Source organism: Panthera pardus, unplaced genomic scaffold (genome assembly GCF_024362965.1).
Source record: "Panthera pardus isolate Hobbes unplaced genomic scaffold, ASM2436296v1 HiC_scaffold_3, whole genome shotgun sequence".
NCBI lineage: Eukaryota > Metazoa > Chordata > Mammalia > Carnivora > Felidae > Panthera > Panthera pardus.
The window spans coordinates 57,244,379-57,261,689 of record NW_026526876.1 but is presented as its reverse complement, the minus strand read 5'-3'; the positions used below and the strand labels follow the sequence as shown (position 1 = coordinate 57,261,689).

The window sequence follows — 17,311 nt, the reverse complement described above, 5'->3', positions numbered from 1 at the left end:
ATTTGTAAGTGACATCACTTAGATAGGAACCCTAGTTTTATGACTTCTGATCTAGGTTGGGCTTTTCCCACCAACCCTATATACCCTGATGCCTTCATGAGTTTAATCCTTTATCAATGTTGCTAACAACTCACTGAAAATCTCTTTTCTCTCCTGCATGCTATATAGTGGTTTACAAAAGGGGCTGACCTGGTGTGGGCACTCAGTAAAAGTTAGCTCCCTCACCTCTTGCCCTTCCAGTTTCATCAGAACAAATATTTTCAGGTATGAGCATTTTATGCTTTTTGAATACTTGACTAAACTATATATCAATAGAACTGTCAGGAGTTCTAGAGCTGGAAATTAATAATTTTAAAAAATGATTTCACTATCCTATTACCAGACAAAAGAGACTAAAATGAGGAAGAAGTCACTTTAAGACTCAACATATGCTAGAATCAAGAAGAAATATGTCTTTAATTTTTATTTTTTAATGTTTATTTTAGAGAGAGAGACAGAGCAAGCAGGGAGGGCAGAGAGAGGGAGACACAGAATCAGAAGCAGGCTCCAGGCTCTGAGCTGTCAGGACAGAGCCCAACCTGGAGCTCGAATCCACGAACCAAGAGATCATGACCTGAGCTGATGTTGGTCGCTTAACCTGAGCCACTCAGGCGCCCCTTAATTTTTTTTTAATGTTTACTTATTTTTGAGAGAGAGAGAGAGAGAGAGAGAGAGAGAGAACACGAGTGGGGGAGGGGCAGAGAGAGATGGAAACACAGAATCCAAAGCAGGTCTAGGCTCTAAGCTGTCAGCACAGAGACCAACGTGGGGCTGGAACTCAAGAACTGTGAGGCACCCCAAAATGTGTCTTTGTTTTATATATACAATTTTTCAGATCTCTTTTTCTATTGGGAGGTTTGGCAATTTTCTAAATACTAGTAATTAAATAATCAATCTAAATTATACATTCTATTTCTAAAACCAGAAACTCTTTTGTTAGTTTATCCTTCCATAAAACTTAAAAGTTGGTGGGGTGCCTGAGTAGCTCAGATGGTTAAGTGTCCAACTCTTGATTCTGGCTCAGGTCATGATCTCATGGTTGGTGGGATCAAGTTCCTAGTCAGGCTCTGAGCTGACAGCGCAAAGCCTGCTTGGGATTCTCTGTCTCTCTCTCTTTCTCTGCTGGTCCCCAGCTTGTGCCAATGTGGGCGCGCATGCTTGCACTCTTTCTCAAAATAAATAAATAAAGATTTTTTTTAAAAACCTTAAAGTTGTTGCCCAGGGATTTGAAATATTGCAAACTCATACTGGAAATAGGATCTAAGTTTCCTATGGATCTGATAATAGGAAAGAACCAGTTGGCAAGTGAAGAGTTAATGAAAGGTCTGGAGTCCAGTGCATCATCGTCTTCATCCACCTCTGGTAAGGAAAATGTTTGAAAGATTTATTCAGGCTGTGTCAGCAGGCACCCAAATGGCAGTGTAAGAAAAAAAAAATCTGCTGATACACCCCAAAATAAATTGCTTTAAATATCTGGCAAAGTTGCCAGTTTGAAACTTCTTCCAGGCTGTAATTTATTATAGCCTCCTGGCAGTGATCAAAAAAAAAAAAAAAAACAAAAAAAAACAAAACGCAGCAGGCTCTTTAGAAGAGCACTGTTAAGGTGAGTCCAGTTCCTTTCATGACAGCAGAGATGGGATTTTATGGAAGTCAATACTAACTGATGCTGCTTACGGAAGACGATGGAATGTCATCTGTATCTGTCTGAAAAAGAAGTCAGCAGGAAATGTATCTTACTCAATTCACACTTAATATCTCTGGCATTTAAAAAACGCTAAAGATAAGGATTTCATAAATATGTATATCTGTCTTTTATAGATAGGTTCCTATAGTGACACTCCAGAAGTGCATAGTCCTTTGTTTCCCCTCAAAAGACCTCTGCCAGTGCCTTTTCAGTGAAGTCTATTTTAACACCCCCATCTAGGCCTTTTCAAAAGCTTTCAAAGTTAAATTCTTGCTTTAAACTGTAATATAGGAAATTGGGAAAGTGCTACAACGTGCCTCATAGGTTTTTAAGAAAAAAATGGAATCATCTTTGCAAAGTGAGGTACCTTTAAGGGAATAGATCTTTCTGCTACTGTTTTAAAAGTTTAACAAATTCCTTTTCTTTTCACAATCTGCAGAGTGTCAAAATGTCAATCAATTTAGTTTCAGCTCAATTTAATCCTTTACTCTACACTGTCAGAAAACAAGGCTCTAGGGAGCAAGCTCTCTGTACCCAAGCTTCTAGGAATTCAAAAATGATTCTAAATTAGACTGAGCGACGTGAAATAAATGAAGCTAGTTTTCTACTCCACATGAAGTCCAAAGGGGCTTTTAAAAATGTGCACAAAGGCCCCGAAGAAAAATTGTTGCATTTCTTCACACTCTTGTTTGAGTTAGAAGATTTAAAATAAATTTTGTCATGTCATTTGCTGACCATTTCAAGGCTCAGAAATATGAATATTCTATAATGTTAATCTGGCTCTTGATAGCATCAGCTATGACCAGATTAAATTTTTATAGAATTATATGGTAAAAGCATTAACAAAATTTTAAAGTAATAGATGTCTCTTGTATCCATCAGTACTTCCATTACTATGCCTTCATGTGTCTCTCCATAAGATACAAACACTGTAAAACTGTAAAACCAGAGACTTACTTGTTGATCAATCGGTATTCCAGGACAGATATGAAAGTGCACTTAAGTGTGAGTGAAGGATGTAGGCATGTTTTTGCTGCTGTAACAAAATTTCATCATGGGTGGATCACTTGAAGGGAAGGTAGCTAATGAACTAAAAAGTGACAGTGTAACGTGCCAAAAGCAGTAGGCCAGAAACCAGAGAGGACCTAAGTTCTAGTTCTAACATGGCCACTTAATAAACTAAGATTTTGGCTAAGTCACTTATTTTCATCTGTAAAATGGGATAATAAAACCCTAAGGAAAGGTCCCCAAATCTGTTTTTGTGAGAGTTAGGAACCGTAGGAAAGGAATATCATTCAGCTTAGAAGTCCTGAAAAATACATTTAATCCACTTAAGATAAACAGTCATCTAGATGAAAGCAGTAGAGCCCAGCAGTTAAAAATCTCAATCTTGGTTTTATATATAAAATGGAATATTACTTAATCATAAAAAAGAATGAAATCTTGCCATGTGCAACAACATAGATAGAGCTAGAGGGAATAAGATTGAGAAACAAGTCAGAGAGAGACAAATATCATGGTTTCACTCATGTGAATTTAATTTATGTGGAATTTAAGAAACAAAACAAATGAACAAAGAAAAAAGAGACAAAAAACTAGACTCTTAAATACAGAGAACTGGTGGTTGCCAGAAGGCAGGTGGGTGGGGGAGGATGGGTGAAATAAAGGGGATTAACAATACACTTATCTTGATGAACCTTGAGAAATTTAAAGAATTGTTGAATCATTATATTGTACACCTGAAACTAATATAAAACTATGTTAATTATACTTGGAAAAAAATCCTAGCCTTGGAATTAGTTGGATGGGTTTGAATCCTAGTGTCACCATTAGCTGTGTATTTTGGATAGTTATTTAATCTATGGCTCAGTATTAGTCCCTAATTTATGAAGTTACTGCAAGGATTAATTAAGTTAATACATGTAAAGTGTAAAAGAGTGGCACAAAAATCTACTCTTTGGACTTAAGGGCTCTATAAACTTAAGAGAGCTAAGAGAAAGGTTGAGGAGGAGATTGCCCTTCAGGAATAAAATCAGAGAGTTGGAATCTCCAAAGAACAATCTTAGATCAGAGTGCATGGCTGTAATAAATCTTTTTATTTTATTTTTTTAAAGATTTTATTTATTTTTTTTAATGGGTTTTTTTTTTTTTTAACGTTTATTTATTTTTGAGACAGAGAGAGACAGAGCATGAACGGGGAGGGTCAGAGAGAGAGGGAGACACAGAATCTGAATCAGGCTCCAGGCTCTGAGCTGTCAGCACAGAGCCCGACGCGGGGCTCGAACTCATGGACCGCGAGATCATGACCTGAGCCGAAGTCGGACGCTCAACTGACTGAGCCACCCAGGCACCCCTAAAGATTTTATTTTTTTTTCAACGTTTTTTATTTATTTTTGGGACAGAGAGAGACAGAGCATGAACGGGGGAGGGGCAGAGAGAGAGGGAGACACAGAATCGGAAACAGGCTCCAGGCTCTGAGCCATCAGCCCAGAGCCTGACGCGGGGCTCGAACTCACGGACCGCGAGATCGTGACCTGGCTGAAGTCGGACGCTTAACCGACTGCGCCACCCAGGCGCCCCAAGATTTTATTTTTAAAGTAATCTCTACACCCAATGTGGGGCTTGAACTCACAACCCCAAGATCAAAGGCACATGTTATACCAACTGAGCCAGGCAGGCACCCCTAAATCTTTTTTATTTTTAAGTTTCTTTGCTTCTCTAACTCCTCCATTTATCTGATCTTTTGGTTGTTTCTCTGAGGTAAAAATTCTTAATAGGGAAAAGACCTATGTGCCTTTCTTCAGGTCATTAAGAAAGCTGTGTGGTGTGTGTGTGTGTGTGTGTGTGTGTGTGTGTGTGTGTGTGTGTGTGTGTGTGTTGGGAGTGGGCAGGGGGACTCTGAAGTCTGTCTGGCAGCCTTGAGGTAAAGTTGACTGTACATTTTAATTTATGCACTGACGAAATTAAGATGTTGACTAGAAATAATCTTCTATGAAATATAGTCTGAAAAATAGCTAAAGCGGGGTGGGCAGCATTAAAATGTCAGTGAGTCTGATGTCAGAGTTATAGATTCTAGTGACTTTATCCAATGGGCTAACAGAAAGCTAGCCGTATTTGTTTGTATTTGGGATGAGAAGTTGAAGAATGAATGAAAATTAACATACATACAGATTTCGCCAATGTACCACACTATTTCTTCCAGGAGTCTTCACTATTATTGTTTGCTAGGTAGCTAATTACATTAACTTAATATTGCATTCTGTAGTAATGTGAGATCTGCAGTGTTCACTACAGTTTTGTATTTATAACCTTTGAAATAATAGTATTACCTTATTAACTTTATTTAAAAAATACCTAGTCATAAGAAATATGATTGTACCTGTCAGAAGACCTATTTGTATTTTTATGTTTTCTCTAAGGGTGTATCTACAGAAATTAATAGTAAATTAATCCCCTGAGTGTCAAAAGGGAGAAAACCAACACTTTAAAGAGTTACAAAACAAAAAGCCTGTTACCTGGAGTAGCACAACATTCTGTCTCCTGTTAATCTGTAAAACGCTAGGATAAAACTCTCAAGATAATACACACAAGTTCCAAACTTGTTGCCCAGACAGCACCAAGAGGTATCTCACTACACTTAGTCAAAGGCACTCTTCATACAATACAATAAACTAAACTCTGTAAACAAAGGCTCTTAAAAGCAATCATTTTGCAATCACCATGTGGCTAATAGTTTTATTTAAAAGAGTATCTGACAATAGTTTTAAACACTGGATAGAGCAATGTCACTGAACCCTTCTAGTCCTTTCCATGGAACTTTCCACCATAAGAGCAATGGGAATACTGAAAAGATCTGCATATCAACTCCATGAGAGGCAATCTCTAAGGCATTCACCCCCATGGTCTTAACCACCATATGCTCCAGTAGGAAAAGATGCTGAAATGCTGCTTTCTTCAGGTTACAAAAGCCCCACGTGCTATTGTTTAGTAAAAATAATAGGCATTTATAGATCACTTTTCACATCCAACACGCCTTATAAAACATTTAACCATTTCATCCCCATTCTATCTGTTCAGTTTGTTTTTTAAAAACTAGTTAAAAAAAGTAAAATACATGCTGAATTATTAAAACTTTTTTTCAGTATTCGGAAAGGTAAAATAAAAGTCACTCTTTCATTCCCATCGTCCTACTCCCAGGGATTGCTGTTAATATTTCCAGAAATGTTCTTGCATATGCAAATGTTAATATATTGAAGCTGCCCTTTTAGAAACACACATGCACACAAACATAGAATTATATATATTATACATATTATTCTGCTTCTTGCTCCCCCCCCCAAACTTATCACCACATCTTAGACGTTTTTCTATGTGTATATAGATTTGCCTCATTCTTTTAAAGGAGTTCATAGTGTTTTATTTTATAATTATATATAATTTATTTAAACAGTCCACTACTGATGGACATTTAGGTTGTTTACAATTTTTACTATTACATACAATATCACCATGAACATGTCTGTATGCATACATGTGAATATATTTCTTGGATTTACATCTAGAGGTGGAATTGGCAGTTAAAATATTTTAAACATCTTAGGAATTGGTAGATATGATCAAATTGCCCTCCTAAAAGGTTTAGTTTTTTATTTTCCCATAGAACCTTAGCGCCTTCTCTCCTGTGAGCTATTATTATTTTTTTCAATATATGAAGTTTATTGTCAAATTGGTTTCCATACAACACCCAGTGCTCATCCCAAAAGGTGCCCTCCTCAATACCCATCACCCACCCTCCCCTCCCTCCCACCCCCCATCAACCCTCAGTTTGTTCTCAGTTTTTAACAGTCTCTTATGCTTTGGCTCTCTCCTGTGAGCTATTAAATTAACTCAGGGTCCAAGATCCTCTTCTACGTCCTATCTTTTATATACTACATTAAGAAAAACCATATATATATACATATATGTATATATATGTATATATGCATACATATATGTATATATATGACACATGCTTAAAGAGAGAAACTAGAAAAATAGAGTAAATTATAAAGAAAAATATGTTAATTTTTGGGGCACCTGGATGGCGCAGTCGGTTAAGCGTCCGACTTCAGCCAGGTCACGATCTCGCGGTCTGTGAGTTCGAGCCCCGCATCAGGCTCTGGGCTGATGGCTCAGAGCCTGGAGCCTGTTTCCGATTCTGTGTCTCCCTCTCTCTCTGCCCCTCCCCCGTTCATGCTCTGTCTCTCTCTGTCCCAAAAATAAATAAAAAACGTTGAAAAAAAAAATTAAAAAAAAAAAAAGAAAAATATGTTAATTTTTAAAATTTACATAAATGTAAATAATTTAAAAAATGTTAAAGAAAAATATAAGGAAAAACTATGTTAAGGATCATTGATTTCAAAGAATTACTTAGACTATAATAAATATAGGTAATACTTAAACTATTTTGAAGATAATACAATTTTAAATTCAGAAGATATTTAAGGATCTTGTTGATGCTAATGTTGTAGAACATACTGTAGGCAAATGAGCCAAATGTGGCCTTCAGTGTCCTGGAATGGGGTGAAACAAGAGATAGAAAAATAGAAAGTGAATCGGGGAATAACAAAAAATGGAGGCTAGACGAGTTGAGGAGGTCTTGAAAATAAAAACATTAATTGACATTTGTTGAGCTAACGTTCACTGTGTACCAGATCCTCTATTAAGAGTTTACATGCAGTATCTCACTTAATTCTCTCAAACAACTCTATGATTCTATTCTTATCTTTATGAGGCTCAGAGAGATTGAATAATTTGCTTACTGTTAGATAGCAGTATTTTGACCCCAGCCAGTTATTCTGGTTCCAAAACCTGTTTCCTTAAACCAGTATTCTACACTGTCTCCATGATGATGGAGGTTCACTACAGAACAGGTTAAGTCTGAAAAGTTCTACTGCCAACGGGAAGGACTCCTGGAGACCTTACTTACCTGACTGCACTTGGTATTTTCTCCTCTATTTGATCCTAGCTATGTCTAGCAGGTCCTGACAATAATAGGGACCTAACCTAATATTAAATATAGTACATCTTTTGGCTGTTGTATACCATCCTCTTGCTACCAAATTCCTCAGAACTCTGAATTCAAACTAATATTCATCACAAGATTCTCTAAGGCATTCATATCTACATTTTGTTTCCCTCGTTTCTTTACATGGTATCCTACGTGAAGGAGGCATTTAATGTATTTGTGGATAATAATGGCATCATCATCTTATTTGATGTTTGAAATAAACCTACTAGCTAGGCAGGTATTATCATTCGTTGTGACAGTTAAAGAAAAACATGAACCAGACTAATATCTAGGTGATAAGAAGCTTAGACTCTAGGTGCAAATGTGTCTAATTCATCCTATATGTTGTTGATAGACTGACTGAATTCAGTTGGACTAATCCTGAATAGCTGTATGTCAGGCACTTTCTAAGATACTATCAAAATGACTTAAGAGTTAAGTACTTTTATAATAGTTCCTTACTCAGAATCCCCAAATAGTTCCTTATTCCCTTTCAGAACAAGTCCAAACTCTTCCTTCGGGCCTCCAGATCCTCCTTAATTTAAATCCTACCATAATTCAGTCATTATGGCATGTTACCCACAATTCCATTCCTTCTCAGACACAATCAGTGTAACTATTTTTTACCCATTCTCCCAAAATAAATCTTTGCTATTATTAGGTGGTTTCTATCCTGTCCTCCTGTATCTGAGTCTCATTCTCTTCTCTGTTCAAGTTGTCCCTCTCTGAGACCACTTTCATCTAGTCTTTCAAATTATCCATATAAAACCTATCTCTCAAGGTCTAGTTTCAATTCTCAGCTTTTTCAATAATTAGAAACTCTACAGGGTTTTCACATTTATCCTCACTTGATTCTCATTACAATCCTGTGTATAGCTAAGCAGAGCTAGCTGGGATTATCAGCTTCATTTTACAGATGAGGAAACTGAAGCTCAGAAATTAGGCGACCCGCCCAAGTTTACATAGCACGTGTCAGAGCTTGGATTTGAACTTAGCTCTTCTAGGGGCACCTGGGTGGCTCAGTCAGTTAAGTGTCCAACTCGATTTCGGCTCAGGTCATGATCTCATGGTTCGAGAGATCAAGCCCCACGTTGGACACTCTGCTGACAGCACACAGCCTGTTTGGCATTCTTTCTCCCTCTCTCTGCCCTTCCCCTGCCCCTTGCTTGCATGTGCATGCTCTCTCTCTCCAAACAAACAAACAAACAAACAAACATTTTAAAAAATGAACTTAGGTCTTCTGGTTAAGTCCAATGATCAATTCCTGGTTCATAGTATGCTATGACACTTTTCTAGTTTCTTTGGAATTTATAATCTATATCATTATTCAAGGTTTTTACTCTCTCTTTTATGCCATATAGCTTATCTTTTGTGAGAGCAAATCAGACACAGTAACTCTCTCTGGTGGTCTTCATAGAGCCTAGCACAGTGCTAGGTTGGTTGGTTGATCCAACCTTATACCACACCCTGCTGTAGTTTTCTTAGGGCTCTAGATAAACATTTCCTGAAGGAATCAATACATTAGTGATCTCCCTCACAGCTGGTATAGGTATAAGCTGGCATAAGACTCCTTTTCACTGCCTCATTTTTCTCCTGCTGTCTTTCTTTTCTGATAGATAGATGCTTCCTTCATCAGAGAATCCAGTAGAGGGCCTGGAACACAACCCAGTTAGGTAAGGGCTTTATTTTTATTTTCAGGCTTGTCCTAGACTTTCAGGAGCCAAAAGTTCAAATCGCAGCAGGATTGATTCAGCCCTTTCACAAGCAATTTAGTACTATGCAGTTTGTTTAGACTGGTCAAGTTTCTAGGCCCTGGCTGAGCAGCATCATTATCTCTTCAAGCTTTCATGTATCAGCTTCCCTGGCCATATTTCACTTTCCATGTCTTTCTTTTCTAAAATCAGGTGAACATGCAAAATCACATACTGATACAATTATACGCTTTTCAAAAACCATGTCAAATATCTTCAAGGAATTTAAATACAATACAGGAAGTTTTTTTTTTTTTTTTCTCTTTGGGTTAGTAAAAACCAAGAAGTATGCAAAAGTTATACTCCTTAATCCTTAGTAGAAAGGGGGGTACATTGTATCATTCTTTAGCTAGTGCATCAACTGAGAAAAGATATGGGGTTGTCAGATTCTATTCAATCCACCTCAGCTGTAAGGCCAACTGGACAATGGATCTTAAGTGAAGTGAAAAATACTTTGCCAGGGGAAAACAAAACTAAGTAGCAAATCTTTTAATTTTTAATTGTGAAATATTTCAAACATACAGCAAAGAACGGAGAGGATAACAAGCAGCCAGATACTCAATAGACAGTACTATCACATTCTAACATTTTACTCTTCAGAATTTAAGAAATAAAACATCACAACTGAAGCCCCCTGTAAACTTCTCAATGAGCCCTTTCCCCTTTCTCTGTTTATATAGCTCCTAAGTCTCAGTGAAGAATAATATCAACTGGTTTCAGATACTTAAGAATCTAGTATAGTTATAGGAAACAGTAATTAGGCTTGCTAGTCTAATTACTGTTTAAGCTCTTGCTTTATGGTATCTAACAAAAAAAAAAAAAAAAAGACCAGTCCCTCTAAGATTTATCTTCACATAGCCACTTCTCGTGAAGCAGTTATTTCAGCTTTGGCTTTTCCATCCTTTACTAGGGAGTTCATGAAATGATCTGAAATGATTTTATAATCCCTTTCTCACCATGATTTAAGCCCAGAGCTGGAAAACTACTTATGATTGATAAGCATCCCTAATAAAATGAGTTTATTAATAATTAGAAGAGAAATACTTTTAAAAGTTTTTAAAAGATTTTTGTAGTCCCCCTTTATAAACCTTCTAAATGAACTCTTATTTTAGGAAAATGCTCTGTTACAAACTGACCACAGGAAGAACTATAACAAATGATTCACTAATGATAAAAATACCACTGTGATAGAACATGCAGTGCTTTGCCTGTTTGACGTATTTTCATATTTGTATATTACTTATGCCCCATAATAAGCATGCTAATTTTTTTTTAAGGAAGAAGAAATTAAGTCTCAAGGAATGAATCTAAGGTCATGCAACCAATACAAACACATCTCCTAACTCCAATACCAGTGCTTTTTTCACATAACTGCAAACAATGGAATATAAGCCTTTTGGTTTGGGTGTCATTCTAAAATGCCAGAAATTGCATTATTTATTATTTGTTTGTGGGGTACTTCACTTTAAGTGGGCTAATTTTAATAGTAATTGCTCCTTGAGGATAATGTTTTCATAATTTTATAGGTAAAGTAATAGATTCAGAGAAAACTAAGCTTGAATGTGGACTGTTTCAATTGTAGAATACTACCTTTCAAAAGGAAGGTCTTTAAGGAAAAGGATTGTGTTGAGTTAAAAATAGCAATTCAAAAAAAAAAAAATAGCAATTCAGTTTTGGGAAATGAGAGATATTACTGCCTTAACCCAAACTCTAACAAAACACTTTTTTAATGTTTTATTTATTTTTGAGAGAGAGAGAGTGCAAGCAGGGGAGGAGCAGAGGCGGGGATGGGGGGGACAGAGGATCCAAAGCAGGCTCCATGCTGACCGCAGAGAGCCTGATGTAGGCTCGAACTCACAAACCAGGAGATCATGACCTGAGCCGAAGTTGAACCCTTAACCGACTGAGCCACCCAGGCGTTCCTCTAACAACAACAACAAAAATTTTTAAATTACTTCTTGCAATTAATCATTTAGGTTAAAATTAAATTTAAAAATATGTCCAAGCTGATTTTTTAAATTGAGCAAATAGGAAGATATAATAAGTGGCTGTTAAAAATAAAGTCCTTAGTGTAATTTATTGATTGCTGAAAACCACTTATAATTATAGTCCCTTTAGTGTCATAGAAAATAAATTTGGGGCTTTGAGTGAGAGTGTGGTGACAGATTTAGCTAACACTGAATGAATTACAATTAAGGAAAGCTTTTTTTTTTCTTATATTATTACCATGAGTAATTTATTCTAGTTATTACTGGAACAGAGGTGGATGATTAAACAGTCAGTTAAATTATAACAAAAACATAGCTCCCAAACTCTTCATTTGAAACTCTTCATAGTTGAATGGAATCCAAAGTGGCACCTAAATACACATTTAAAACTTAATTCCTCTAAGAAAAAATCCCATCACTAAAAAAAGAACAAAAGCACACAAATACCCACCTTTGTGGGCAGTTAAATTTCATCTTTGTCTAATGCAATCCCTGCTTACAGGCATTTTAGTTCTACATAGCCACCCCATCTCCAAAGGGCCATACTGATGATATTGGACTATTTTGGGTGATACTGCTTGAATGACGGATGTGTTCAACCAAACATTAAGTTCACATTTTTCAAAGAGTTCAAATTTTGTTCTGCATCCCAAAAAACATAAGAGGTAGCCATTGTTTGCTCCGAGGACCTTTTCTTAAAAAATCTCACAAGTGGGGTGCCTGGGTGGCTCAGTCCACCCTTGATCTTGGCTTAGGTCATGATCTCACAGGTTTGTGAGATCAAGCCCTGCGTTGAGCCCTGAGTCAAGTTCTGCACTGACAGTGTGGAGCCTGCTTAGGATTCTCTCTCCATCTCTCTCTCTCTGTCCCTCCCTGCTGTCTCTCTTTCAAAATAGATAAGCATTAAAAAAATAATTTTAAAAATGTCACAAGAAAGAGGCTTGAGTCAGTCAAACTAAAGCATTCTCTACAGAAGAACTGCTGCTTACACTTTTACATGGGCATACTAGTAAGTAGTGAAATGGTAAGTGCTAATACTTTAGAGAAAAACTCTATAATAATAAAAACAGAACACTGGGAGACAGAATATTAAATTTCTTATACTGAATCTTCACAACAGGGCTTTCAAAGTCCTTTCAAATAGTAATTCATGTTTGAACATATACTATAATTACTGCTCATATTTTACAGATGGATAAACAGAGGCATACCAAAATATGAAAACCAACTCTGCCAGGCACCGTTAATGCTAAGCATTCAAAAAAAAAAAAAAAATGAGGATATATAATTATATACCAAACAGTTCACAGTAAAAAAGCAGGGGAGACAGATGAGATACATGAAAAATTGGCCCTCAGCTCACCAAACTACTCAATGTTCTCCCTGAATGCTGTTCTCGTTACTGGTCTGCATTTGCAGATGTTGTCCACCCAAATTGAAAAGCCTATTCCTCCCCTCCACTCATCACCACCCAATGCTGTCTGGTTAATACTTTACTTAAGACCCCTTCTATAAAGGTTATAATGGGTCTTAGTAATAGTAAATAACATTTATTGAACATTTACTATGTTCAATTAAGCATTATGCCAAACTATGTAAATGGATTCTGTCACATTTCATCATCACAGCAATCTGTGAGAATTGCTAACCAGCTTTTTTTTTCTTAAAAACATTTTTTTTTCTTAATGTTTATTTATTTTTGAGAGAAAGAGAGAGAGTGCAAGCAGGGGAGGGGCAGAGAGAGGGGGAGACACAGAATCCGAAGCAGGCTCCAGGCTCTGAGCTGTCAGCACAGAGCCTGAAGCAGGGCTCAAACCCACGAACTTCAAGATCATGACCTGAGCTGAAGTTGGAAGCTTAACTGACTGAGCTGCCCAGGCACCCCCAAACAGCTTCTACTTTTAAAGGACTTGCTGGACTGACAGTCTCCATTCTCTCTATAAAGCACACTGTCATAGTAGCAGAGATGCTCCTGCTTAGCAGGCTACTCCTCTCTAGTGATGCCCATTCACTTCTACTTTTACCAGTTAAGTTGCATGCTTATCAAGAATCTGCATGTTTGTTTTAAAAACTGTTGTATCCATTGCATTTCTTATCATAATTGTATAATTTAATTAAGTATTATGTAAACTAACTACATACATGTACAGAAATAAAAAGTTGTTATTTCTAAGAATATGAACTCGAATGTTTTTGACAAGCCTAATCAATAAAGGAGACTTACTTTAACAACTGCTGTTTAATTAGGTGTGGCTAAGGGGGCTGTAAGAGACTGAAAGAAAGTGCTAAACTTCTAGTAGAATTCTGTACTTAACTCTTGCCACAATTATCTATAAGTTCTCTAAAGAAACCAAAACAGGAGACTAAAAAACAATGCTTGCGTTATGGGTTGGATTATACAAGAAAAACTACAAATCACACAATCAGAAAACCAGGACAATCCACATCTCATCTAATTCTAAAATCCAGGTTCTTAACCAACACTCAAAAAGTGCTCAGTAAAAGTTCACAAGATAAATGAATGAAAAGAGAAAACTCTCCATGGGAGGTGATATGAGATATAGACTTTAACGGATGAATGGAATGTTACTAGACATTAAAAGGATGGGAAAAGGCATTCCAGAAGAGAGTAGGAAAGGCATTAATTAGTTAGAGTGAAGATATACTGAGTTTGAATTGGAGTTTGGTACTGTATGATTTGAGCAAGTAACTAATCTCTGGGTTTCCTCTTTCTCACCTGAAGAACAGACAATAATAATTCCCTGGGATTGACAGCAGTACTGAATGAGATAATAAATACAAAGCATTAATTTGGTGCTTGAAGGCATATACTAGTTAGCTTTGAGGCATGTTTAGGGAAGAGCACCTAATTCTTTAAGGCCTGAATAAAGGTTGTAAGGTTGAATGGCAATAGGTAAAGCTGGAAAGTTGAACGGGGGTCGGTTTTTAAAGTTTTTTAAATATCATAAACAAAGTCTAGACCATTCTATAGGCAATGGGGAATAATGGGAGACTTTAAGTTGGAAAGTGACATGAATAAATCTGAATCATGCCTTAGGGTGGGTGAAGGATGTATCAGCATGAGGATCAGTTAGATGCAAAGAGATGATGTTAGAAGGCAATAATTCAAGCAAGAAAAGGCCTAGACTATAGTGAAGGCAGGGGTTGTAAACAGAAAAGGAAAAGTCTGATATAAAAACACATATATGTACTTTATGTAACCCCTTCTGCCTTTAATGATTCTATAAATACAGAGTTAAAGTCCTTTATAAAGCTAATAACATAGGGTGCCTGGGTGGCTCAGTAAGTTAAGCATCCTGATTTTAGCTCAGATCATGATCTCAGGGTTGTGAGATTGAGCCCTAGGTTGGGCTCTGTAGCAGGCATGGAGCCTGCTTAAGATTCTCTCTCTTTCTCCCCCTTCGTGCACTTTCTCTAAAAACAAATTTTTTTTTTAAAAAAGGATTTTTTTATTAACATAAATCCTGCCAGTAAAATAAACTCTATATTGTTATGTTAAGATAATAAACCTTATAGCATCACCACAGAATAAAAGGATTGGTCTGTCCAAATCCACCTTAAACCTGTGCTTACTATTCTTACTTGGATATTTGTTCAAGAAGTTATTTTTGCGGTGATTGGGGAAATGGGTAAAATAGGTAAAGGGGATTAAGAGTACACTCACCATGATGAACACTGAATAATGTATAGAATTGTTGACTTACTGTATTGTACACCTGTAACTAATACAACACTGTACATTAATGATACTGAAATTAAAAAAAAGAATTATTTTCACTAATTTAAAATGATTCTGTCTGTACTAATTCCTTATTTCAGTCTATAACCTTTTCATATTTGTGCTTTCATCAGTAAGCAGTTAGGAGGTAGAAGTGACAGACACAGGGATTTATTGAATATGGGGGGTAGGGAAGAGTCAGGGATAAATATGAAGTTTCTTAGACTAATAAGTGGATGGTGGGGTCCTTAATAAGAAGAGAAAGAAACTTTGTATGAGAAACAGATTTCGTAAATACAATAAGGACAATCAGAAGATATACGAGAGATTGTAGGCAGTTAGAAATAAGGGTTTAAAGCACCAAAAAGAGATCTGAGGTGAATACAGAGATGTGAAAGTTCTTGGCACATGGGCATGAATAATAGGGTGGATAAGGTCACCAAAGGACAACATACAGAGCAGAGAATGGGATACCATCAGCACTCTTGAAACTGTATGCAAAATTAAGTTGTATGCACACATTTTTCTTTTGAAAAGATTTAGCTTTTTTTTTTTTTTTTTAAAGCTTATTTATTTTGAGAGACAAAGCGAAGAAGAAAGTGTGAGCAGGGAGGGGCAGAGAGAGAGAGAGAGAGAGAGAGAGAGAGAGAGAGTGAGAGAGAGAAAGAATCCCAAGCAGGCTCCACACTGTCAGCATGGACTCCAATGTGGGGCTTGAACTCACAAACCATGAGATCATGACCTGAGCCGAAACCAAGAGTCGGTCACTCAACCAACTGAGCCACCCAGGTGCCTCAGGTCTAGTGTTTTAACTAGCTTTTCAAATGATTCCATGTTTTCCAAAAGGTTGAAAATGTCACTCTATACTATAAAATAAAAGAGAGGTAAGGATGATTTCTGGGGAAAAATTAACTTTTAAGAGATGAGCAGGGGCAGACTTGCTGGTGAAACCAATTGGGAAGCTATGTGCAGAGGATATAAGGGGAACCAGCAATGAATGATGATAAAAAGCCAAAGGAGGTGAGAACCTGCAGAGAAGAAAGGTCAATAGTGCCATTTAAAATGGGAATCAAAAAGTATTCACTAGTGTTTTTTGGGTTTTTTTTTTTTTTTTTTTTTTTTTTGAGAGTGAGCAAGTGTACATGTGAGCAGGGGAGGGGGAGATGGAGAGGGAGAGAGAGAATCTTAAGCAGGCTCATGATTGTGAGTTCACGACCTGAGACGAAATCAAGAGTCTGATGCTTAACCAACTTGAGCCACCCAGGTGCCCCTTCACTGGTGATCTTAACAAGAGCAGCAGTCTGAGTCGGTAGAGGGGATAAAAGCTAGATTTCATGAATTGAAGAGTGAATGGGAGTAGACAAAGGAGGTAATAAATACAGATGGTCCTTTCAAGAAATCAAAATTGTAGTTTGAGGTGAAAGCAAAGTTATGGAATGGTACTTTATTTTTTTTAATTTTAACTTGTTTTATTTTTTAAAAATTTACATCCAAATTAGTTAGCATATAGTGAAACAATGATTTCAGGAGTAGATTCCTTAGTGCCCCTTACCCATTTAGTCCATCCCCCCTCCCACACTCCCTCCAGTAACCCTCTGTTTGTTCTCCATATTTGAGTCTCTTATGCTTTGTATCCCTCCCCGTTTTTATATTATTTTTGTTTTCCTTTCCTTATGTTCATCTGTTTTGTCTCTTAAAGTCCTCATATGAGTGAAGTCATATAATTTTTCTTTGATTGACTAATTTCACTTAGCATAATACCCTCCAGTTCCATCCATGTAGTTGCAAATGGCAAGATTTCATTCTTTTTGAGTGCCGAGTAATACTCCATTATATATACACAAAATGGAAAATGGCTGACAAGCCAACATGATGTGGATCTTGGAGGTTCAAGTGTGTGAATACATTTTGAAAAGTACACACACACACACACACACACACACACACACACACCCCACATCTTCTTTATCCATTCATCCATTGACGGACATTTGGGGGGCATGTGTCCCTTCGAAACAGCACACCTGTATCCCTTGGATAAATGCCTAGTAGTGCAATTGC

At 36.9% G+C, this 17,311-nt stretch overlaps 1 protein-coding gene across 5 annotated transcripts in view; it reads right to left on the bottom strand.

Annotated features, from left to right (window-relative positions):
- The window catches only part of SSH2 (slingshot protein phosphatase 2), a 255,271-nt gene that overhangs the window by 108,751 nt on the left and 129,209 nt on the right, over nucleotides 1-17,311 (bottom strand). The window lies entirely within an intron of this gene.